Here is a 27,315-nt window from a genome sequence, read left to right on the forward strand (position 1 = left end):
ACTCCAAGTACAAGCAATGTCCTGGTGTCACGATATTCCCTCTGCTGGACACAAGGGCCAAAGAGCCACACTAGAGTTAACATCTCGCCAATTTTGGTGGCCTTCCCTGGCTAAGGATGTGAAGGAGTATGTAAAGACCTGCCCTGTGTGTGCTCAAAACAAGTACGATTACCACAAACCCCTAGGACTTCTACAACAAGAAAAACAGCCCGAAGGACCTTGGCAACAGATATCCACGGATTTCATAGTGGAGCTGCCAGAATCCTGTGGACACACCGCCATAATGGTCACAATCGATTCCTTTAGCAAGCTGGCTCACTTTTCTCCTCTTAAAGGACTCCCTACTGCCAGCACGACTGCAGAAGTCTTTCTGAAGGACATAGTCAGGCTTCATGGGATTCCCACCAATATAGTCTCAGATAGAGGCGCTCAATTCACGTCCAAATTCTGGACAGTTCTGTGCAGAACATTAGGAATCAGGAGATCTCTTTCCTCAGGGTTCCACCCGGAAAGCAATGGGCAAACTGAACGTTTGAACGCCACTCTCGAACAGTACATACGGTGTTTTTGTAACCAAGAACAAGACGATTGGTTCCATCTTCTGCCCATGGCCGAGTTCTCTTATAACAACACTAGACATACCTCCCTAGGCATGAGTCCTTTCAAGTGCACCTATGGTTACGACCCAAAGCATATACCTCTCTCTGGTATCCCTCCTACAAACACACCTTCAGTGGATCATCTACTGGATACCATACAGAGGATGCATCGAGTATCAGAATCCAATCTCGCAAAAGCTCGACAAGACTGTAAAAGATGGGCAGATCAAAAAAGAAGCCCAAATCCTCAGTGGGAAGTAGGAAGGCAGGTGTGGTTATCCACCAAGTATTTACCCAGATGGGTTCATCCAGGAAAGTTTGCACCCAGGTATCTTGGGCCCTTTCGTATCTCAGCCAAGATCAATCCTGTGGCTTTTAGACTGGACCTTCCCCCGATTCTCAAAAGAGTTCATCCGGTCTTTCATACCTCACTCCTTAAACCATATATTGAGGACCCTCATTCACGAAAGACAAAAAGCTCCCCGCAAAAGTCTCCAAAGACCACTGAGGAATATGAAGTTTCCGACATCATGGATTCCAGATACAAAAGAGGTGTACTACAATACCTGGTTTTTTGGAAAGGATACCCAAGGTCAGAATGCACATGGGAACCAGTTAAGAACATTTCTGCTCCTCGTCTACTACGGAGATTCCATCACCTCCATCCCGGAAAACCAGGGGGTGGAGGCCTAAAAAGGGGTCATACTGTCACAACTCGCCCGCCGTGGAGACTATACCCAAGATGGAGACTGGAAAGAAGGTAGAAGACGGACTCCTTCCCTGGAATCGCTATGCGCGTTCTAGTCTTTTGACTTTATATTCCCGGAAGTTGCTAACGCACTTGCGTTGCAACTTCCAGTGTTTGGAAAGTGTTTCCCAGCGCTCGTGTGTTATTTTCCTTTTTTCCTCCTGGCCGCTTTCCGAACGGCTTCCCCTTTCCGTTTCTGCCGTTCTCGGACGGCTGTTCCGCTGTATGCTGTCTACTGCTTACCTTACCTTCTTGGAACTCCCTCTTTCCTAACTCGCAGTTCTTGCGAGGAACCTGATATTCTTCTGCAACCTAGCCCTCCGGACTCCTAGTATCCTGCTGCTGCTGCTGGTGTATATCTGGAGCCATTGTGGACTTTGCCTACTCCTTCAGTATCTCAGTGCATTCTGGGACCAGTAGTCCCAGCAAGATATCACAACCTACCAGGGTTTTTTCGGCAAGGCTTTTTCCCTGGTCTGGGGTGGGCTCCCTGGGGTCCCCACTGCCAGGCAAATTGCATCTCAGGCAAAGTGGCCTCTAGTGGAGCCCATACCCATCGCACCAAACCAGGAGTAAGGACGCCTAAGAAGCCCAGCGACTCTTGGAGACAGAGAAGAAAGGAGATACCAACGGATGAATCCTGGGACTCTGATTCAGACGGTACCTCAGCCATAAAGACTTCAGGTGAGGAGGGGGTTGGTGGAGATAACAAGGATCAGACTGAATCTGAGAGGTTGCCCAGAGCAATTGCCAGTGGTTTAGATTCATTCGAAACCTTCCACCCACCTCTTTTGTGGTCAGTTTGTTTCTCCTTGTGAGAGAGGGTATGCCCAGACGTGGGTCCCTTGCTCGCTGCGCCACAGGGAACCAGGCTGCACCTCACTGAGGAGGTCCAACAAGGCCGAAACATGTCTGGGGTTGCTTGGTTTTCTGTGCAGAGGGGACCTGGCCTAGCAGTTCGGGCTGGGCTGCTACCTTCGGTGGCGGCAGCTGCTGACTGATTTGCACATGGCTGGTCCCCTTTTGCAATGGCGCAGACGGGCTAAAAAACGGTGGTGTGGAAGGTTGCCCAGAGCAATTGCCAGTGGTTTAGATTCATTCGAAACCTTCCACCCACCTCTTTTGTGGTCAGTTTGTTTCTCCTTGTGAGAGAGGGTATGCCCAGACGTGGGTCCCTTGCTCGCTGCGCCACAGGGAACCAGGCTGCGCCTCACTGAGGAGGTCCAACAAGGCCGAAACATGTCTGGGGTTGCTTGGTTTTCTGTGCAGAGGGGACCTGGCCTAGCAGTTCGGGCTGGGCTGCTACCTTCGGTGGCGGCAGCTGCTGACTGATTTGCACATGGCTGGTCCCCTTTTGCAATGGCGCAGACGGGCTAAAAAACGGTGGTGTGGAAGGTTGCCCAGAGCAATTGCCAGTGGTTTAGATTCATTCGAAACCTTCCACCCACCTCTTTTGTGGTCAGGTTATTATCACAACAGACAGTTCTAGCACACTACGGAATACAACCCACCACGTAAGCGAAGGCAGAGGACAGACAGTTTCAAAGAAGGAAAAGGGATGCACTCTGGATACTGACAAGAGGTAGTCGGCACAGGAATTAATCGCTATTTTTCCAGGATACTTGGTTTCAACACAAAGGGAGCAATGGGTCATAAAATGGCACTAGGGGCCTTCAGAGAAGGACCAGGGGAACAGAACCACAATGTACCGTAAGCTTGTAGAAGTTCTTGGTGCTCAACAGTGTAAAGTCGGTTTCAGGGCACTTTGCAGCTTCTGCGACAGAGTTCAAGATGGGAGACCGCTACGGGTATCAGGCGGCAGGCAGATAGGCGCACATGGTGCTGGGCGGATGGTCTACTCGGTTGCTCAGGGTCAGGAATCATTGTCCCAGTGCTGTTTGGTGGGTCTGAAGCACTGGTTGAGGTGTCGCAGATGGCGTTAGTGACTGCAGCGTAACAACAGTCAGCAGTGCAATCGGTTGCAGCTCAAGGGACTCGACTGGCTCAAAAATGTCTTTTAAGGCAGACGTTGGTAGATGCTTGTCGATGCACTCCTCCTAGCTTCTTCACTGCGCTTGTGTTGTCCTTTGAGACAGACGGCCCAAAGCTGAGGAGAGTGTTGCTTGTCCTTGGTTTGGTTCAGAGACTCTCTGTTACTTCCCACCTAGGAAGCTTGCTGCAGAGCCTAGAAGGTATGCTGTGTGCTGGCTGGGCACCGGTTATAGAGCTGCTGGAAGGTCATCTCGCTTCAGTATCTCCCTCTGTTCCCTGGGAGATGTTTAGGGGAGGGATCTTGCTTCCCTCTTGGAAATTCTGGACTTCCTTCACTGGCGAAAGATATAAGGCAGACTGTACCTTCAGCCAGGGTCCAATGCTGAGTTCTTCTTATTACTCCTTGCAAAGTCTTCAGATGATCTTCTCAAAAGAGGGGCTTGCCTCTCTTTTAAAGCCAAATGGGCCACAGTGATTGGTGTAATTTAAGCCTACCTTAATGAACCAATCCTGGGACCCCACCAACAATCTCCTATATGCATGAGGTCATAACCAGAGTGCTTTGCTTACAGAAAAGGTAAAGGGGTGAAAACATGCAATACTAAGTCACACCCATCTTCCTGTCTGTTGTGGATCAAAGGGTCTCGCTGGCGAATTTAGCTCTCTGTGGTTCCTGATTAAAGCAGGCCTCCCTTGAAGCTGCAGCGAGCGGAGCAGGACGATTTGGCGTGGCCAGTCCGGCGCGGGTCAATTCGCCATGACCACTTCGGCGCAGGAGACGTTTGGGTGTGCCCATTTTGGCGCACCCAGTTCGGCGCTGGGACGTTTCACCACGGGATCGTTTGTCGCCAGGAATGCCTAATTATTATTTTGTTTTTAATGTACGCTGTCTTTTCTCCACAGCATCCCCCTTCCATGCTACCTATAAGAAAATGCACACAGTAAACATGGAATGGTTGGCTTTAATAAGCTACTGCCTTGTCACCAAACCCTCACGCCTGCCACACACCTCACACAATAACACAGAGTCAAGCAGACTCACAAAAACACATTCCCAAATCCACACAGACATACATACCAAATATTGTTAAAGCATCACAATCACACGCAAAATAAACATACATCGCACGCCCCCTATAGACAGACCAACACGTGATCACATCTACAGACTTACTCAAAGATACAAAAAAGGCACAGACACACACAAACATACACACATTCACAACCTGCAACAATCAGGTACTTAGATCTGTACACACAAAGACACCCACACACGCAAAAACACAGTAACATAGCCATACAGAAATATGCAGGAGACACGCAGACACACACTTAACACACACATGCACACAGAGGGGCACACAGTGGCAATGATAAACGTGCACACACAGCAGCATGTCCCTACCGACAGACACGCGCGTAAAAAACAAAGGAAAGACCTGCACAGGTATAAAAGAAAACACAATCAGGCACACATTCAAAACGCTTACACCCGCACACACGGCGACACGGATAGAATTACAGTCGCAACGTCAGACAATACACGGTAACACTGGCACGCACACACACAGTGGGAGACAGGACACACAGTTCGTGAGGCAAGGAGAGGAGGAAGTATGTTATACGCTGGTCCGCTTTAATAAGAAAATCCCACCAGAGTTAGGGGTGCAGGGGAGTCACCGAGATGATGAAGCTGGCGAGGTGTACTGTCAGCGAGGGCTGTGCATCACCCTGGGATAGGCTGCTTCTGGAAATGCATGCAGCTCATCTGCAAGTAATTCATTTCCATTTTGCGTGAGGGCGTTTGGACGTGGCTGACATTGCAGTCCCTCGCGCCAAATCGACGGCGCCAGAAAGGCTTCTGCGCCAAAACGGGGGCGCCGAACTGGCCACCGTGCCAAAGCGGCCGCGCCAAACTGGCCCACACCGAATCGGCGTGCCAAAAAGGGGTGTACCGGCAGCGAGAACAGACTTTCTGACTTCTATAAACCACATTCTTGTACCTTCTGAATGGGGCCCCCCCTCTGGGGGTCCCAGACACGACAGTTACTGCCCTTGATACCAAAAGGTCAGGTTGACACTGATACATATCAAAGGTTGTTGGGGTTTCCTGTCTCTTTTGTTAGTCCTGCGGCAAGGCTTGTTTGAATTAACTCTGATTAGTATGTGAAGCTGCCACCAGCAGACCCAACAAAGGGCAGGGCAAATCCAGGAGCCTTTGTTAGTTAATATGGATGCTCATGGCAGGAGGAAGGGTTTTACCTCCCCCTTCTGATATGCCTTGATGTACTCTTGGCTGTCATATCCCAACTAAATATGACAGGGGGGACAGATCTATGTGTATTTTGTGCAGTGGGCATAGGAAAATGTGTGCAGATTAGCCCCACACATTTTCTGGAGGATCATCTACCATCATTCAATATCTTTTAAAATTTCTAAAAACCCAGGTGAGCGCACACCCACTGTGCTGATGGTCGAATTCCTCACAAAGAGCGTGGGATAAATGCCATCCCCCGAGCCCCACTTTTTCCAGTGATTTTTCCATGACCTTCCAGAATTGGCACCTGGATAGGCAACACCCATCCCTGTGTAAAAGCAGCAGGCCCCCTGCTCCCCTCTGCACCCCAAATATGCCCGCAGCCACCCTACTAGGCAGATAGCTGTAATTGCATGGACAGTCAATGTCACCCTGACACCCTTCCCCTCCTGATCCATTTTTGATTTTTGCAACAATATGTGGGCCAGGACACTCCCCTCGAATGAAAGGTCCTCCCTCGAAAAATACCCTCTCAGGTCGGATGTGGATGCTCCCACTACCTCCCCAATCCTGAATGCCTCAAAAAATGCTGTCACAAAAACTGCCCTGAACAGTGCTGCTTCCCATTTGTCTCTGCAAACCTCCCCCCCACAGCACTAGTACCATTGATGCCAATTTTCTGAGGGTCCTAGGGCCTCCTACCATCTCCCCTGGTACTGCCACCCGTTTTCAACCACTTAGGGCCTTTTTTATGGTGAAATCGGCAGATGGTGGGGATCTACCTTGCAAACCTGCAAAAAACCTGATGGCCGCCATCTTTGTTCTGGCAGCCCGCACTGTCACCCCCTCTGCTCGCCGCTGGCTCAAGAGGAATTTGATCATTGCACCTCTGTGAAATATGTCACCCAGCCCCTGAACCCAAAAAATACCCTGCATTTCTTAAATGCTCTTTCATATGCCGCTTTTGTCTTCTTTGACACCAAAACCTCTATTGAGGATGCTAACTCTGGCCACCAAGCTCCCATAGCATCTCAGGGAATGGTGACATCACTGGGTCTGCCCCTAGTAACCACCGCTGGATCTACTGTATTTTAAAACGGGACAAAGCATCAGCCAGATTGTTAAGGACACCTGGAACATGTTTTTCCTGGAAGCACATATTGTCATTTAAATACAGCAACAGCAACCTTAAAACCATAGGACAAGCCACCCTGTGGCTGTTTATTGAGCATACCACGGACATGCTGTCTGACCAAAACACCACATCCCTACCGTTCAATTCATTGTTAGTGCTAATATTATTGGAAAAAGCTCCAAAAAGGTAATGTTCCTGCATAGTCTCTCATTCTTGCAGTTGTCCGGCCAGTGCTGGCCGCACCATTTTTTCCTCAGGATGGCCCATGAAACACACACTCCCTGCTGCATCCATGAATAGGTTGAGCTGGCCTCTGTTCTTCATTTCCGTCAGCCAGCCCTACACCCCGTTAAAATCCTTCAAAAAACGGTCCCAGACCAGCAAGTCCTGTTCCTGCTCTTTCGACAGCCTGGTGTGGTGGTGTGTTTTTGTCAACCCTGACATCGCTCCTTCAATAGACTGATAGAATGGCCTCCCCATGGTAATCATTCTGAGCGCAAAATTTAGCTGCTCCACCAAACTCTGGAGTTGCCCCAATGGCACCTTCTTAGCCCTCATGCAGGTGGTGTAAAGAAGGCATGGCATCAACAAGACAGACACAATTGACCACAGTTCAAGGGTGTTTATTGAACCTCAAAAAAGGGTTTGATAAATGCCTATCTAAGCCTAAATCTACCAATGGGAGCAAGCTATGACTATAACATAATAATAGCGCAGTCCTAGTGGTGTCTTTGTCAAAATAAAAGGCCTATACTAAAAATAAATATTGCCAATCCTTACCTCTAAATACAGATAGTGTGGGAAACATTGTTATGAAAAGAAATAAGTGTTCAAAATGATATGTCAGGTTGCTCAGGCCGTTGGCCTTCCCTTCCCCATGTTTTCAGCCGGGACAAGGTGGTTCACTTGAGCGTAGCACAGTCTCTGGATTCTTTGGCACGAGGATACAGTTCAATCTTCAGCATCAGGGTCATGGATGCACAAGTCTCCTTACTTTTAAAAGTCTCTTCACTCAGACGGCCAGATGCGATTAACTAAACAACAAGTTCTTTTCCTCCTTCGATTTGCACAAGTATTCACTTTGGGTGATTCACTATTTGCTCTGGATCCCCCTCATCCGGGCTCAGATCCCTTTGACAAAATGTTTGTAGTATACTCTTTTCTTTTACTTGAAATATCAAAGACTTTCGAATGTGCACAGTGTTTGGCTTGACCTGTAAATGTTCGTAATATATTCTTTTCTCTGGTGACTCACAGTTCACCCCGCATCCCACTCAGCCGGGCTCAATCCCTTTTCTACAGTTAGTCTTCCTCAGCTGGTCTCAGACAAATCTCAATTTACTTCAAATATCTAAGACTTTCGAATGTGCTTGGGTTTTGGCTTTCCCGTCGCAGGACCACTTCAATTTCACAATTCCTCTCCTTGTCTTCAACATGTGACACCTTTTCATTGGATACCTAACAGAGACTTCTGAATGAGCACCCATGTGGTGCCTGACCACTCCGTCTATGGTATTGTATCTTAGCTTCAAAGTTTCATCACTCATCAGCTGTTTTGATTATATTTGCATTGCTTGCCACATACATTTCATGCACTGTTCTGTTCAATAATCTTTTCACAATGTTGCCGCTTGCAACCTTGGTTTACACACAGACTGGTTTGGTATCAGTCTCCATAACTCACCGGCTGTGCTGACTTCACTGGTGGTGCTTTGTTGTAGGAGCCAAGGACAGTACCACAGCTTTTATTCCAGGCCTTACGCTTCCAATTCTTGAAGGCTCATGAAAGATATAGGCTTTTGGTGAAAGTGTCAAGGGCACTTCCTTCCTTGCAATCCTCTTCGGTCCTACCGTCTTCCACCTTGTATTAAACTGCCATCTTGGAACTGCTGCTTCCTCGTGTGCTTTGCTTCGCTCAGAGTGTGCTTTTGTGCTCCGCATTTTATCCATGTGGGGAAGTGTGATGGAAGTCAGGTGTGTGTAATGATCAGTAATTGCCTGACCCTGTCTGACCATTGCAGTGGGACATGTCATGTACACGGCTCAGGTTTTAGTCCGTTTTCTTTCACAGTGAGTTGTCCATGGGAAAGTGTTCATGTTGGAAAATGGGGAGAGGGTGAATTCCTAAATATCCTACTGGTTAGGATGCGGTAAAGGTGTTACAGGGAAGGGGATACTGTGCCTTGCCATCCGGTGTCCCACTTCCACTCCCCGAAGACCCCCCATCCAGATGATCCTCCCGCACTGGGCCACCCCCCAGGAACTGAATCCAATAGCAATGGCCGTGTCCTAGCAACCTGGATGACAGATCCCCAGGGACCAGCAGATGAGACACCTTCAGGTTTCTCACAGTGGCCACTGCCTCCCTGAAGTCCCATACTTTGTCCTCCGGGAGCCCACATTTGCCTGCCTCGCAGTCTATTTCAATCCCCAAGAAGCTAAGAGAGGTGGTAGGACATCTGTCTTTCTGCTGCCAGTGGCAGCCCCATCTTTTCTGCCATACTCTGGAATGCTCTTAGTATCCTAGCACACTCATCCGTGTCTCTTTTTCCCATCAAGAGGAAATCATCCAAATAATGGATGGCGTGAGCCCTGCTTGCATTCCCACTTTGTTACCCATTCCAGGAATGTGCTGAATCTCTCCAAGTAAGAAAATGATAGTCCTCTGGACACACTGGCAGTAGCCGGAATGCTGCCTCCATGTCTGATTTTGCCAACAGTGACTCCTTTCGCATCTGCCATATTCGTGCCACAGTGGAGTCAAATGAAGCATAACCTACTGAACACAAGTCGTCATTAATGGCGTCATTGTTAAGATGGATTTCTGAACTCTGACCTGGTGGGCAGAGGTTCAGAAGGCCATCCTAGTTTCATGGAACAGGGTAACCTTCTTGACAAGCCAGACCAATCAAGGTAGCATTGGCAGCAGTCAAGACTAGGTCTCAGGAGTGGTGAGGGTGATCGAAATCCCACAATGAGCACACACATTAAATGACACTACAACTCAGTCAGGTGTATATATAAAAAATACATAATATACATTTAGTAACTGCGTTTTAAATCAAACACAAAGCAAATATCAGTAGTTTGTTTGTTTGTTTGTTTATTTATTTGGTAATGCGCAGAAATCCTTGGGGAGCTGGGCGCAACAGATATAAGGAGACTTGAAGCTTAGTTACAACATATGAACAGGTACAGTAGATACATGTTATGTTATGTTATATTATGTTACTTTGCATTTATATAGCGCCTTATGTATCATTGGTATGGTCTGAAGGCGCTGGTAGGTTGAACGCCCTCGGGAACCAAAGTTCAAATCAGTAGAGAGAATAGAGAGAGTCATAAGGTGCGTGTGAACACCGGATATGTGTGCCGCCGGTGTGGCATTTGTGTGATAGCTGCTTCTTAACGGTAGGTGTGGTGGTTGAGAGATCATGAGTATGTGTTCGGTCTGGCAGGTTGTTATCCAGACCGATTCTGGCTGCATTAGGCCTGAGGAGAACGCCTAGGCTGGAGGGTGTGTACCAGCAGTGTTTAGTTAGGGTGATGGGGAGTATGAGGCAAATGATGGTATGAGAACAGCTATATCGAATGGTGTCATAGTATCGGTGTGTTCTAGTTGAATGGTGGTGTTAAGAAGAGAGTAAGCGTGGAGATGTGATATGGTGGTTTACCTTAGGTGCTTGAGATCGATCCCACTCAAATGGTTCCATGTACTCCATCCGTTCCATGTACTCCGAGCTGTTCCATGTATTACGGCCGATTCAAGCACTCAGAACCGTTCCTTTCAATGCTCTTTCAATCGTTCCATGCACTCCAAACCGCTCCATGCAAGTCACGTCATTCTGTGCACTCCAATCCGTTCCATGCACTGCAATCCGTTCCATGCTCTCCAATCCGTTCCATGCACTCCAATCCATTCCACGCACTCCAATCCGTTCCATGCACTCCAATCTGTTCCATGCACTCCAGTCCGTTCCATGCACTCCAAGCTATCTTATGCACTCCAACCATTTTATGCACTGCTCCTTTCATTCTTTCTACCCACGTTACCTTTTTCCATGCATCATCCTTCCATATACGTCATCTTCACACGTTCCATCCACTTCATTGGTTCCACCCATTTTACATGTTTCATCCACTTCACCCGTTCCACCACTTCACCGGTTCCACCCACTTCACCGGTTCCGCCCATTGCACCGGTTCCAGACACATCACCCGTTCATCCACCTACTTCATCCATCCTACCATTTCACCCGTTCCACCCGCTTCATCCATTCTACACCAGTTCATCTGTTCCATCCACATACTTCACGCTTTCCCTCTACATACTTCACTCGTTCCAACCCCATACTTCTTCTGTTCCAACCACATTTTTCACTTGATCCATCCACTTCACCTGTTCCGTCAACATACTTCACCCATTCTATTTAATATATTTGACCCATTTTGTCCACATACTTCACCCGTTCCTTCCTTATACTTTACTTGTCTCGTCCTTATACATCACCCTTTCTTCCAGATCCATCCTCTGTTCATGCTACCCTCTTCACCCGTTTCTTCTCCCTACTACACCCATTCCTTCCAACCACCTCACCCGTTCCTTCCAACCACTTCACCCGTTCCATCCATATAGATCATCCGTTTGCTCCACACTCGCCACCCGCTCTGCACTCTACACCCGCTCCACACTCTACACCTGCCCCGCATTCTACACCCGCTCTGCACTCTACACCCGCTCCTCGCTCCGCGTTCTACACCCACTTCGCACTCTACACCCACTCCGCACTCCATACCCGCTCTGCACTCTTCACCCACTCCGCACTCGCAACATACCCTACATCCGCTCAACACCACCGCACCCTACCTCTGCTCAACACTCTAAATCTGCTCAACACCCTACATCTGCTCAACACCATCACACCCTACATCTGCTCAACACCCTAAATCTGCTCAACACCCTACATCTGTTCCACTCTACTATCTACTCACACCCTACATCTGCACCACAACCTACATCCACACCACGCTTCTATTTGCTCCACGCTCTCATCCGCTCCTCTGCTCATCCGCTCTTATCCGCTCCTCTACTCACACCCTACATCCGCACCACAACCTACATCCACACAACACTCTTATCTGCTCCACGCGCTCATCCGCTCGATGCCCTCATTCATTCTGCACTCTCATCCGCTCTACGCACTCATCCGCTGTACGCACTCACCCGCTCTACACACTCAGCCGCTCTACGCACTCACCCGCTCTATGCACTCACTCGCACTGCGCACTCATCCGCACTACGCACTCATCTGCACTACGCACTCATCCGCTCTGCGCACTCATCCGCTCTGCGCACTCATCGGCTCTACGCACTCATCGGCTCTACGTACTCATCCGCTCCACGCATTCATCCGCTCCACGCACTCATCCGCTCCACGCACTCATCTGCTCCACGCACTCGTCCGCTCCACGGACTCATCCGCTCCACAGACTAATCCGCCCTACGCACTCATCCGCTCTACGCACTCATTCGCTCTACGCACTCATCCGCTCTACGCACTCATCGGCTCTATGCACTCATCCGCTCTACGCACTCATCCGCACTACGTACTCATCTGCTCTACGCATTCATCCGCTCTACGCACTCATCGGCTCTACGCACTCATCGGCTCTACGTACTCATCCACTCCACGCATTCATCTTCTCCATGCACTCATCCGCTCCACGCACTCATCCGCTCCACGCACTCATCCGCTCCACAGACTCATCCGCCCTATGTACTCATCCGCTCTACGCACTCATCCGCTCTACACACTCATACGCTCTACGCATTCATTGGCTCTACGCACTCATCCGTTCTACGCACTCATCCGCTCTACGTACTCATCTGCTCTACGCATTCATCCACTCTACGCACTCATCCTCTCTACACACTCATCCGCTCCATGCACTCATCCGCTCTACGCACTCATCGGCTCTACGCACTCATCCGCTCTACGCACTCATCCGCTCTACGCATTCATCAGCTCTATGCACTCATCCGCTCTACGCACACACTCATCCGCTCTACGTACTCATCCGCTCTACGCATTCATCCGCTCTACGCACTCATCCGCTCTACACACTCATCCGCTCCACACACTCATCCGCTCTACGCACTCATCCGCTCTATGCACTCATCCGCTCTATGCACTCATCCGCTTTATGCACTCATCCGCTCTACGCACTCATCTGCTCTACACACTTCATCCACTCCACCGACTTCACCCGATGCACTTATTTCGTTCATTCATTCTGCATTATCGGTTCGCACTCGATCCGTTCCGTGCTCTCCATCTGTCCCATGCACTACACCCATCTCATGTACTCGAATCGTCTATTCAGTACTTTCCATTTATACCATGCACTCTTACACTCCATGCCTTCAGTCTATGCACTCATCCGTCTCCTGTATTCATCTTTCTATCCTCTTCACTTTATTCCTTTCGTCCATTTTGTTCCTTTCGTCCGTTTCAATCATTTCATCCATTTCATTAATTTCGACTGCTTTACTGCTTTCGTACAATTTATTCTTTTATCCACTTCACTGCTTTGGTCTACTTTTACTCATTCTATTCAGTTTGTCCTTTTTAGTTTACATTGGAGGTTATTAGTTTTCGATTTCTCGCATTTATCTTGAGGTTGTATTGTTACTTGTTTTATTGTTATTTATGATCTCGTAGTTTGGGTTAGTTGAATTGGTGTTATCCACTTTAATCCTATCGTCCACATTAATCCTCTTGACCATTACATTTATTTCGTCCATTTCATTAATTTCAGCTACTTTACTGCTCTCGTACAGCTTTGTCTGTTTGTCCTTTTTAGTTTAAATTGTAGGTTATTAGTTTTTGATTTCTCGCATGGATCTTGAGGTTGTATTGTTATTTGTTTTATTGTTATTTATGATCTAGTAATTTGGGTTAGTTGAATTGTTGTTATCTACTTTAATCCTCACGCCCACATTGATCCTCTTGTCCATTACATTTATTTTGTCCATTTCATTAATTTTGGCTACTTTACTGCTCTCATACAGCTTATTCTTTTTATCTACTTCACAGGTTTGATCCTTTTTATTCATTCTATTTTGTTTGTTCTTTTTAGCTACCCAAAAGAGGTTATTAGTTTTTGATTTCTCGCTCGGATCGTGATGCAGCATTGCTATTTATGATCTAGCATTTGGGCAAAGGTCATTGAAGTGCTGTGATCCAGTTTGAGTTAGTTTGAGTTCGGGGTCGGTTTTAGGGGAAGAGTCAAGTTTTCAGTAATTTGCGGAAAGACATGAGGTCTTCGGTGAGTCGGATGTGGGGTGGGAGTGCGTTCCACAGCGTGGTGGCTAAGGCTGAGAAAGATGATCCGCCTAACCTGACTGAGTTTGTTTTTGGTATGACTAGGAGGCGGCGGAGCTTGATCTTAGAGTACGAGCAGGGTGATAGGGTTTTAGTCTGTCTTGAAGATATTGAGGTCCGGTTTTATGCAGTGCTCGGTGAGAAATGCATAAGGTTTTGAAGGTCACCCTTCGGGCAACCGGAAGCCAGTGCAGAGTTTTGAGGGCTGGGGGGATGTGGTCTCTAGGGCCAAGTGCTAGTAGCAGTTTTGCTGCAGTGTTTTGTGCTCTTTGTAGTTTAGTCAGTTCGTATGCGTGGACTCCGAGGTAGAGGGGGTTAGCGTAGTCCAGTCTTGATATAACAATTGATTGGACCGCGGAGAGTCTGTTGGGAAAGGAATGGTATGGAAAAATGCACCTAAGAGTTTTAAGGTGGTAGTGACAGGACTTTGAGATGTTGTTGACTTGGCGCGAGAGTGTTAGGTCAGAGTCTAGGCTGCATCCAAGGTTTTTTACAGAGTTAGAGGGAGTCGTGGGTTGCCCATGGCAGATGGCCAGGGTAGTGGGTGTGGAAGAAATTTTGCGTTTGCCACATACCATGATTTCGGTTTTGGAGGGGTTTAGCAAGAGGTGGTTTGTGGTCATCCAATGCTCTATGTCGAGGAGGCAGGAAGCGAGGTTGGGTCGGCAGTTGGGTTTTGAGTTCAGGAGTTTTAGAATTAGTTGAGTGTCATCAGCATAGTTGTAGCACAGGATGTTGTGTGACCGAATTATTTGTGGGAGGGTGGCCATGTAGAGATTGAACAGGAGGGCTGATAGGCATGCTCCTTGTGGAACTCCTGTGTCGACTGGTCGGACTTGGGAGGAATAGGTGGAGAGTAGGGTTATTTGGTTCCTATTTTTGAGGAAGGATGCTATCCATTTGAGAGCGGTTCCACAAATTCCTAGGGAGTGGAGGCGGTCAAGGAGGATTGAGTGGTTGATTGTGTAGGAGGCGGCGGATAGGTCAAGAAGGATTAGTGCGGCGCATCCCACAGAGTCTGCCGTGTTTTGAAGGTCATCCCAGATTGAAGTTATGGTGGTTTCGGTTCCGTGTCGGGCTCTGAAACCTGATTGAGCGGGGTCTAGGAGATTGTTGGCTTCGACAAAGGCATTGAGTTGGGAGTAGGCAGTTCGGTCGATGCGTTTGGCAAGGAACCTGGTGTTTGAGATAGGGCGGTAGTTTTTGGGCTCGAGAGGGTCAAGGGAAGGTTTTTTTATTAGAGGTTTTACCTGAACCATTTTGAATGCGTCGGGAAAGATTCCCGAGGAAAGGGAGTCATTTATGATGGTTCTTGCGTGTTCTCCTGCGCAGGTAGATGCAAACATTTCTTTGAGGGTTGTGGCCGGGCAAGGGTCCAGCGGAGAGCCGGATGGTTTGCGGGCAGAGAGGAGTTTGAGAAATTGGTCAGCTGATATTGGACTGAAGGAGTCGAACGTTGGTTGGGTAGTGGTCGCAGGCGATGGGTTCGCCGGTATGGAGGGTGGGTTGCCTGGTGGGTGTAAGGGAGCCAGTTTGTTGGTTATAGTGTTTGTTCTTTTGAGAGCTGTGGAGTAAAAGTGGAGCGAGAGTGAGTCGCACAGCGATTGTGAGGGGGTCGGGACGGTGGTGGTGCATGATGGTTTGGTGACTTCGGTGCAGTTCTTTGCTGGGGTTTTTGCAGTTTAGGATTGGGGAGTTGTAATGGGCTTTTTTTTGCTTTCTGGATTTCGGCCTTGTACTGATGAAGGTGACGGGCCAAGGTGGATCTGCTCATGGGTGTTTTGTCTTTCCGCCATTTGCGTTCTAGGTATTTATATAGTTGTTTACTGGTCTTCAATTCAGGTGTGAACCATCTAGGGAAAAGGCCACGGCGGGCTGATGGTTTGCAAGAGGGTGTGAGCCGCATTAGTGAGGTGTTGAGCCATGAGTCAAAGGCGTCGAGGGGTTAGTTGATTATTGAGTAGGCAGGTAGGCGGAGGAGACTGGAGGAGTGCGTCAGCATTCAGGAATAGGTTACATACAAACAAAACAGTAGATGATTCAGAGGAATGTAATACATCAATAATATACATCAGGCATGAAGGAGCATTCGGTATGGTAAGCATAAAGGGTCTGGTACACCGATGTGCGGTAGTGTAGTGGGTGATTAAACATCATTTGAGCGTAGCCAGTTCAGCATGTTGTGTCTGAATCTAGTGTAAGGCTGATCGGATCTGAAGGCTGGTGGAAGGGCATTCCAGGCTTGGGCTGCTTTTGCTGGGAAGCTAGCTCCGCCAGATTTGGTTAGTTTAAATCTTGGAATTTCTAGGCAGAGTGTGTTAGATGATCTGGTGAGTCGTGTCGAAGTTTTTCTGATCATTCGCTCAGAGAGATAAGGGAGAGCTGCATTGTTCAGGCATTTGAAGGTGAGGGATACAGTTTTAAGGAGGATCCTGTCACTGATTTGTAACCAGTGATGATCTCTTCTGATGTTGGAGATGTATTCCCTGCTTGGTATATTCAGGGCTGCTCTCGAGGCATTATTTTGTGGTGTTTGCATTTTGTCTAATATATATTTATTGGCTCCTATGTAGAGGGTGTTACAGTAGTCTAATTTAGACATTATTAATGCATTAGCTGATGTGATACAGTTGGCTTCAGATAGGAAGGGTCTGCAGGCCCTAATGAGTTTGCTGGTATAGGCAGTCGAGGATGCCATGGCGTTGACTTGTTTTTTTAGGGTTAGGGTGGAGTCGAGGTAGAAACCTAATGTTCTTACCTCGGTTACTACTTTAATTGTGTTGCCGTCAATGTTAAATGCGGCATAGCTGGGGCCGAGTTTTTTTAGGTTGGCAGCAGAGCCCAGAATCAGGATCTCAGTTTTGTCGTCATTCAGACAGAGGCCGTGTGATGCCATCCATGCCTGAATTAGGAGGTATATTTTGATTACCAAGGCTGTGTCTTCGTCACAATTGCACGAAAGCAGTACGAGGATCTGGGTGTCATCGGCATAATTCGTGTAGGTGAACCAGGCATTGAGGTGGGCCTTCTGTTTGATTTTGCGGAGTTTGACCGGCGCAATGATGTTGAGAGCTTTGGTCATGGTGTTGTTAAAGGTCTCTACCGAATAAGTTGGGGTCTGAATTGCTGGTGAGGGAGTTGAGTGAGGGGAGAATAAGAGGGAGTAATTTATTGGTTGCTATGTCTTTTTTACTTCTGGTCGGAAGGGGGGGGTGCCATGTCTAGGATTTTAGGTTTTTGAGGTTCTATTGAGGAAGAGAAGCTAATTAGGTGGTGGTCAGTCCAAGGTTGCAGGGTTATTTTGGTGATGGTGATGGAACAGTTGAGGTCAGCAACCCAGTCAAGACTTCTCCCTTTGATGTGGGTAGGAGTAAGAACTTTTTGGGTGAGACCGTGCTCGGCCAGGATAGTAGCGGTCCTTAGGGCATGTTTGTCCTGGGGGTCGTTGAAGCCTAGGTTAAAGTCTCCCATGAGTGGGAGTTGCGAAGAGTCTTTGGTATTGATGGATAGGAGGCTAGATAAGTCCTCCTCAAAGGCGCCCAGTGGGCCAGAGGGTCTGTATATCAAGTAGAGGGTTAGCATACGGTTGCTGGATATGGGTAGTTTGGCTGAGAGTATTTCACAGGATTTAAGTGAAGGTGCAGAGGTTAATGTTATCGGTAGATTGGTTTTGGCTATGATGGTAGGGCCACCTCCTCTGGCATTAGTTCTGTCTGCTCTACGTATTTGATGGTTTTCAGGAATAGCTAACATGAGGGCAGGGCTTGCTGGATCATGAAGCAAGGATTCAGTGACTGCGAGGAAGTCTATGTCGTTACTGGATAGTAGGTCTGCAATTTCAGTGGTATGTGCCATAATGGATCTGGCGTTAATGAGAGCTCCAGAGATAGTTGTCATGTTAATCTGCTCTTGGGACGCGACGAGTTTACGTTCAGATGGTTTTGATGTAGTATGCAGGGAGGGGGGGCAGGTTCGTTAGTAATAATCAAACCAACACCACACTAACTATTAACCATATATACAGTCACCATTGGCCTAAAGGAATAGCACATAATATGGGTCCACAACTTGCAAAGAAAGGGAGCATACAGTGCAAATATCGTTTAGGCAGTCCTTCACAATTCAAACCCTAACTGAGAGGCAGTGCAGTCCATAAGAGGAGTGAAGCCTTGAGCTCAAAAGTACTTTCGGTGCTGGTGCACGCGATCATGTGGTTAAGTCAAAACGGGGTCTCTTGCAGGGGCTGTAGAGACTCAGCAAGGTGGGTGAGGCAGTGAAGAATAAGTTCCAACTATTCAAGGCGGGTCTCCCCAAGAGGGCAGAACAGGATCCAAGAGTTGGGAATAGCGTGGTAGCACAGGCTACCTTGATAAATAGAAGTGGCCCTCAGGGGACACTCATGTGTAAAAATGGATGGATGCACCAGGGGCCACCGGTAAGGGTTGTAAGTACTCACCGACCCTCAGCGCACTCCAGACCAAACTTCGGCAGTCAAGTCCACTTCGGTCGCAGGTTCAAATCCTGCAGTTGCGCTGCTCTGCGGCTTTTAAGGGACTGTGTTCCAGCGATGATTCCGTGGCGGGACACTGGCAATTTCTCCGCTCCTGATGAAGGGATCAGGTCAATTCCACTGCAGCAAGTCTGAGGGCACAGGGGCAAGGTGCCCACGAAATTTGTCACCACAGTTGGGCGACACAGTGACCACGTATGCTCGGGTTCAGACGTACTCTCTTAATTCTAGACCTAAGAATGCTAGGTGTACGAAACTCAGTGGGAAAGTGTCTTATACCCAGAGCTTACAGTCTGCAAATGCTCAAGTATCAGCTCGCGATGGCATCGGTTCCAGGGCAAAGGTCCCAGACGAGCTGGTCACTTCACTGGGTGGTCCAGGAACACTTCCGAAAAGGCTTGCTTACAGTTTAAGTTGGAGGTGCCGATATTAGTTAGTCCCATTATTCCAATGGGTCGAAGCACCTTTGCAGACCTTCTAGGTTTGATCAGAAATAGTAGGTCCAAAGGGACGACAGTGAGCTCAGGGTGCCAAACCTTCCAGTGGGTCACCAGTGGTTCCTCAGCTCTGCTTCTTGATTTCAGGATACTTAGCTCCTTTACTAAGTTCGGTGTGGACTCAGAAGATCGACCTGGAATGGGTGTAATATGCCATCTCTTATCCAGAATCTCCTTCCGCCAAAATGAAGAGGACCCAATGAGAGATCTGCTCACATACAGCCATCCTAGATGTGGACCAATCATGGACCACAGTTGTCCCAGTCATTCCCAGCACACCAGACATCCTGGCACCCAGGATATGTATTGAAACTAGACAGTACAGCCCACCTTCTGGGTGCACACACACAAGGCATGCAGAAGCCTGCGGATGCTTCAGTTTGCACGGGGGTCTGCATGGCCAAATAAGGAATTTCCCATGTCTGGTCGACCTGGGGAAGGCAAAGGGACAAGATGGCCAAAGGACAGAAAAAGGACAAAGTGGCATGGCAATTTTAGGCATTGGGCACTGTCCTGGGCCAAACGTGGTAAATGCGGTGTGGACCATAGAAAACAGTTAAAAATATATGGACAGTAACAGCTGCCACCAGCTCTGTCCAGGGCACATTTGTACATTTACCGGAAAATCCTTTGAGGGTGTCTAGTGCCTTAAAAAATGAAAAGAGGACCCCAGCGCACTGTACAGTACTGTAAGGTACTCTGTGCACTGATAAAATGTTGCTAAAGAGTAGCAACAAAATGAAAGGGAAACAAAGACTTCCAGTACTGAGTGTCTTAAGGGCATGTCAGTTTCACCATAACAAAATGAGCAAAAGCCCAGCCGAGTACACCAGAAGGCTGGGCTCCACTGGAAAAAGTCAGGCTAGGATGGTCAGACAACAGCAAAAAGTTGGGGGGTTCACAACTGGGGGAAAAATTACACATAAATGGAAATCTTTCCTAAAACTCATTCACTGACGTGCCCTAGGGAAATGATAGATTATGAATCAGCCAATATTTCCCTGGCTCCTTCTTTGGGACAATGCCCAGCGGGGAGCACACTAAACTTTTCAATGGGAGGGAAGTGAATGGCCCTGCAAACCTCCTCAAATTGATTTCCTTAGCTACCTTTTCCATCAGTATCACCGGTTGTGACTGGGCAGATCTCTGGTTGTCGGGAACCGGCAGGGGTGTTCTGAACCCCTGTGAAAAACCCTCCACCGACATTCTTGCGTCCCCCCACTGAGGATATCCATTCGCCCAGGCCCGCAACACACCTACCGGCATGGGCGAGGGGAGACCCACAGGTGGCACCCCGAGCACTCTTGCACTACTTGTGCTCCTTGCTGTGCTTGACAAATATTGCCTCTCCATGCCCCAACATCCCGCAGAATGAGCAGACATGCTTAAAGTTACAGATTGGCCTTGCACAAATGGACTTGTTGAATGCCGAGCATGCCCCTTTTTTGTCCCCATCCCTCGAGCTGCTCCAAAAGGTCTGAGCCGGCCTCCCTTGCGTGAACCCCTTGCTGGAAGGGTTCCATGTCATTTCATTGTGGGATGTTTTTTCGCAGAGTTTTTTACCGCAATTTTTTTACGGAAAAAAACATTGAATTTTTAAAAAATAATTTTGGGGGGGTTCCTCCCCAAAACCGCCCTTTTTGTAAAAAATTTGATGTTTTTTTTTTTAAACATCCCACGATGAAAGGACATCGTACCGCTGGAAGACAGGCGGGCTGCCATGCAACTGGCCCATAAACCTGTGTCCCTAAACCCCCAATCCAACTTTACATTGTCTGCCTTGGTGCTCCTGAACCGTTCGTCATATACCAACCAAGCCCCAAATCTACAATCGTGATACATTGTTAGAACAAGGTAATTGTATGCCCCCCAATTTCTGATGAAGCTCAGGGAATTTTCAAGCGATATTGCAGAGAATATTGAAAGACCTGTTGCCCAATTCCCCAGGGATCTTTCAACAAAGGATTTATTTTCTTTACCATCACCCTTCACCTCTTTGCTCTCCGCCACCCTTCTATAATCCAGAAGAGAAAATATGTCAATATTCTTCTCTTTCCATATTTTTTATTTTGTCCACATGCCAAGCATACCTGACACTGCTGCCTAAACTGGGGGAAAGGGCTGCCCTGCCTGCCTAGACCCTGTCACTGCTCCCGCTGCTCCTGATGCTGCAATACCTGCATTTACAGCCACCTGAGCATTCATACCTGCCTTCAGAGCCACCTGAGCATTTCCCATCACTGTTGCCTCACCTGTTCCCACTGAACCACAAATGCCATCCCTGGAGCGATGCCAGCCCCTCCCACTGTCCCCAGTGGACCCGGGTTTGGCACTCCAGGCATGCCCTACTGGTGGCGCCCCCCCTCTCTGGGACTGTCCACCTGCATTCCCGGGGTTTCCAGACCCTACCCCCAGTGCCGGGGTTAGCCCGGTCATTGCCACCCAATGCTGCTGTTGTGGCCCCCCTGCCAACTCCCATGGTTATCACCAGGTGGCCATCCCCTACTTCCTCCATGTGGACAGGGCGATGGGGCACCTCATCCAAAACTCATCCCCTGCCAATTATTTCTACCCCAGGAGGACTGCTGCACAGTTCCAACATTTTCCCAGGGGGCTCCCACCAGAGGCGCCCCCATACTTGTGGAACCCACGTTTATTCCCCCTGACCCGCTTGTACCTGCCAGTCAGTGGTGCTGTTGCTGGTTGTAACCCCAGACTCCCTGTTCCTGCTGCCCTGGTATTATTTATGGCCTCCAAGGTATTTGCATTGTCCCCCACTAGGGTGTGGTTGGCGTGGTTGGTGTCCCCCCAACACCACTAGAGCGGCAGGGGCAGTAGCTTTTTTGCCACTGCCCGCCTTTCTTTGCAGGGAGTCTCAGGAGTGGGGGTCCCTCTGTGTCAACCCCCAACCCCTGCTGTGCCACATCAGATTGCCCTGCCCCTCTGCTCCCTGTAAGGGAGCCCAATACTGTTCCAGAGTCCTTGCCCTGCAACAAGAAATTATGATAGCTGCCAACCTAGTTGGATCTATGACTATTACCGGTAAAAAACGACTTTTGTTTCCATCATTTGCAATCCTGCCTTCTCCCTGTGTTCACACTGCTCGACACGTTCAACTCTGTGGGCCTCATCACGAGTTAGGCAGTATCCCGACTGGGATACTGCCCAACTTTATTTGCGTTACCACCCACCCGTCTGGCAGTATTACCGCTGGTTTGCAGTTTGGGCAGTAAACATTATTCCCCATTTTCAGCACAATTACTGCCGGCAGTATTACCCTTTGGTACTTGCACTGAAAATCAGCATCTTTCCAGCGTGTTTACTCACAGCTCTATTGCTCTGAGTGTCACGGCAGTATGGCACAGTACTCACTTAAAAGGAGACAGCGTCGCGTGCACAACAGCCCATTGCTTGGGGTGCTACGCTGTGTGTTTTCTCTGCATGATAGTTAAAGGCTGTGCTAAAATAACAAGTATTTTTGTGAAAAGCTCCATTATTTTATGACCTTGGCTCCATTGTACATTATTGTTGCATACTCCATCTTACATACAGTGGAGAATTATTTTCTGGTGATAAGCAGGTGGTAACATCACCCTGTTATAGTAATATTGACTGCCCTAAGAAAGTGAGAGCAATTGTGATAGTATTTACCAAAAATGTAGTTTAATTAAGGGCACCATGGACCCTGGAAAATTGTCAGCAGTTATTGCCATGATGCAGAGAAAGGACCCTGATGCCATACGTGTACCAGTGAATGCCGAGATGTGGGGAGAGGTTTCCTTACTGGCAAGGCTGCAGTGGAAGAATATGCCCCTAGGGCTGCATTACCCCAGCAAAGAAAAGGAAGGGTGCAGCTTAAAAGGGGGGACCTTCCACCTCTGTCACTGGTCACCGACAGCCATGGTAATGAATGACACAGGGGACCACAGCAACAGGAGTGGTTTTCTCCGTCAGTGCCGAGTCTACCGCAGGTATCTGGTCAGCAGATCAGCTGGGTTATGGGGGTGAGCCCTGTTCAGGGTGAGGTGGGCGAGTAGTGAGGGTTGCAGGTCACTCGTTCATACAGAGAATGGAGCGGTGAGTGCGAGAATACCCGGGACTGTTGGCGGATGCGGATTTCTTTGACATACGCTGGATTTGTTTTGGGGGATTGAAGGTGTGCCACGTGCCTCTGGTATTGGAGGCTCAAAGAAAGAAGAGGGGGTTGCCCAACCCAAACCTGGTGATCTTGCATATAGGGGGCAATGACCTTGTAGAGTGGGAGAGAAGGGCTCTGATCGAGGACCTGTTGTCACTTTTTGATTGGTTTGGACATTTCTGCCCGGGGGCATTGCTTGCCTACCTGCAAATTATCCTGAGGTTGAACTGGGGGTAATCAGGGCCCGCTTGCCCATTGAACACTTCAGCACCAAAGATGAATAAAGAGATGTCCTGGCTTGCGGCGTGCAACGGGTGACTGCGGATCATAGAGAATGGCCTGTTGGGGGGGCCGAGGACTTGTCATTAGGGCGGTGTCCACTTATCCCAATGGAGCACAGGACATTTGCTACACAACTTTTTGGCTGTGATGAGAACATTTGTGCGGGTGGGTCCGTGCCCCTGTGGCAGGTGGAAGAGGACCATGTGGACACTGAAATCCCCTTCCGGGGGACTCTGGAGCTGGATTAGTGGGAATGGGAGGATGCAGTACGCCCCCTAGCGGAATTGGTGAACTGCCACTGCGGCGGTCCTGGCGGGGGCAGGGTTGGGAGGGGGGTTTCATGGGGCAGTTTGGGTAATGAAGGGTCTGCCTCCTGGTATCGCCCACCCCCCTCACCCAGAGAAGGGCATGGTGGGGAGGGGATAGGGCCTTGCCATCATGCAATGCCCAGGGCATTGGGTCCATGGTCCATCCGGACCACCTGTCAGTATTGAGATGATTACTGCGGGGTGTTTTTAAGTCACATTTATTGTGTTATGATGTGTTATGTTGATAATAAAAATGTGGTCAGTGTTGCATCCAAAGAGAAGGAGGCAAGTGTGTGTCCCCCTGCAGAGCCCACAAAAGGCAAAGAACCCGCCCTTACGGGGACGCTGGGTTGGGCGGGCCAGGGCCGGCTGCCAGTAGGCATGGAAGGAGTGGTTGATGGCGCCCAGAGGACGCTGGAGTAGACTGGTTCCCCAGCAGGGGGCCAGGCCAGCTTCACAGACTCGGGCTCGGGGGAGGCGTGGGGGGGCAGTGCAATGACGTGAAATGCCCCATCAAAAAGGTAGGCAAAAATTCAAAGGACACACTTTCTCTGCCCTACCCTGGGGATTTTGCATCACTGTGTCCTGCCGTCTGGGCCAGCGCCAACTCGACGGCCAGCACTATTGTGCATTTGCATCCCACGCACCTTGAATTTTGGAGTTTTGAGGGGTGGGGGGGCAGAAAAGGTGTTTGGAAGGTGGGTGGGGACTATGTGGACACTGAGATCCCATTCTGGGGGACTTCTGAGCTGCAATACTGGGAAAGGGAGGGTGCAGTACGCCCCCAGCAGAATTGGTGAACAGCCAGACTAACTAAAACGACCAACAGAGAGATACCGCCTTGACGCAACAAAAATGTTTTGAACATGGTACTATTAATTCACTAAAATCAGCACGAGTGAGATGCCTGTGAGTTATAGCAATTCTGTCTCCATACAGTTTTTAGTTTCAGAAAACGCCCACTGGTGACCTTTTAGTTAATGGTATTTTCCTGGCACCTGCTTCTATAATTCTGCTTCTGCCAAAGGCGGTGAATATAAATTGACTAAGGTCACGTGTGGTTGCAGTCATCCTCTGGCTATTTGACTATTTACAGTATTTTAGTTGTGTGGCCCTGTACGCCTGGCTGACCAGATAACTCCACTTTGGCTGACTGGCGCTATGTAGCCCTGCACGCCTGGCTGACCAGATAACTCCACTTTGGCTGACTGGCGCTTTTCTTCCTATGGTATTTGGTGAACTGGTGTGAAGCAAGACTTACTGCGCAGGGACAGTACCACTAAGCCAGGCTGGTTTGGTCTACCAATCCCCCCCTAACGCAGAACCTCTAGAGATCACACCTGGTCTCCCACCCACGCCTGGCCCTCCCACCTCTCACAACCCACTCGTTTTAGACATCTCTAACTCCTACTGCTATAGCACACAGCGAGCAGTGGTGGTGGGCCCACGTTTTACCAATGCCTAAGCTCCCCCACCCACAAGGCTGCAGCTAGACCTTTATTGCAATGTGTATTTTTGCGTGACGAGGTGCGTGAATGAGGCAGGGGGTGCTGATAAACAGAGATCCAGAAGAATGGCGACTCTGTGTACACAGAGCATTAACCCCCCTGCATTGTAGTCACCCTGCAACGTTTTTATACTTAACAGTGTGCAAATGGCGCAGAGGCTTTGGGGCTCTCATCCGCCCCCTGCACTCGCGGCCTTGAGGTGCTGCACCTGGGCAGAGGGCTTAGGCAGGCGTCTTTGTTATGGCATGACGCCCCCAGGGGAGGCAGCGTCCATTAGATGGGGCGGGGGGCGGGCGCAAAGAAAAGAAGGGCTTTACGTTGCTCATCACTCTCCCACAGAGGGCCGCAGGTATAAGCGGGCCCCCCACTGTCCCCATTATCCATTTACTTTCCATGGTGTTCAAGTATGGCACGGCAGTGGGCTGGGAAGGGCTGCCAATCAACCCAGACCCCTCCCCTTCTCTGGCACGAGCTCACAGTGTAGGGTCGGTGACCCTCTGCAAGCCAGCACGCGACGCCTGGATTGCAGAGAGTCAGGACAAAACTGTCCATCTGAATGAAAAACTGCCCAGTTATAAACTTAACATCATAAACTGAGCGGCCGCTGATGCTGACAGAAAACCTCTTATTATTAAACCAGGAAATGGTGTCTATTGCTTCGTACGTGGAGCCCGCCACTTCCTGTACCTTTTGTACTGTCCACCCATTGATCTACCGGACTAGTTTTTGACAATGTGCCGATGGCTTTTCTGAGCCCATACCAGGAGATCGTCCTGAAAAATGCCCTGTTTTGTGGTGTTTATAAGGCAGACGAGATGACCCCATCTCCCACAGGTCCTGGATCCTGTCCAGCTTTCCCAGCCTTCCTCGGATTGGCTGCTTCTGTCCCAGGCCGACATTGCTCGGATGCCACCCGTCCACTCTGCTCTTTTCCTTCTTCTTCATTCTTGACACAGATAGCTTGAATGGTCTCCAGCTTTACCCATGCCTTTCCTGCTCACCCCATGTCTGCCCCTCACTCCTCCTGCCTGACTATTGCATGTCTGTGCTCAACAGAGCTGCTGCCGTCTCCGGCGTTTCCCCAAGTTCATCGATCAGGCACAAGTGTTCTCCCATGTGTAACCCTTGCTTTTTTGAATTGTTCTCACCACTTCGCAGTAACATCTATTGCCCCGACGCAAACCTTGTTATGGGTAAAAAGCCAGCCTGTATTTGGTACTAACTCTTTTGCTTTGTGTGTGCCTTACGAACATTTAGACCTGCCTACATGTGCAAACTCCTTTCCTGCGTCCCCTTCCTCTTGTTTCAGCCTTGCCCATGTTCTTCTTCCTAGCATAAGACCTGTGTGACGTAATACGCCTCAGACAAGGATTCTGCGCGTTGACACTACTTTGGTTATGCGGCGCAGTACTCCTGGAATTGGGGACACTTGTTTGAGAATGTTAATGTCTAGGTTATCAAAGCACGCGAATGTTGAGCAATGGCAGTATCCAGGGCCTTCTCCACTGCAAGGCAGCTCTTCTGGAAACACAGAACCATGCAACACTGCACACCCAGACTGCGCACTCTGGCACAGGCCGTTCCCAAGGGAGTTGGGCGCTTAACAAATAGCACACAGGAGACCACAGACTTGTCCCTGATGACCAGCTTCTGAACTGCTTGACCCTTGAACTCCAGATTTTCAGAAGGTTATGAAGGGTCCTGGTAATGTTTGATGTGCCAGCAGTGTCTTGTTTTCTTGATTATGTTGGTTTACCATCAACCATGTGATTTACTGTGTAACCTATGGTCCATCATTTCACAGGTGTGGTATCTGAAGGGGCTGGGGCAGGCTGTGCTACTTTAGCCTCTTGGGTAGCAGCACCCCCAGGCTGGAGAGCGCGAGGCAGAGAACGGAGCTCACACACGTGCCCAGCATAGCCGAGCACAGTCTGGATGTTTGGTCAGGGCAGAGCA

This window comes from Ambystoma mexicanum, chromosome 8, assembly GCF_040938575.1.
Source record: "Ambystoma mexicanum isolate Mex_15411 chromosome 8, UKY_AmexF1_1, whole genome shotgun sequence".
Lineage (NCBI taxonomy): Eukaryota > Metazoa > Chordata > Amphibia > Caudata > Ambystomatidae > Ambystoma > Ambystoma mexicanum.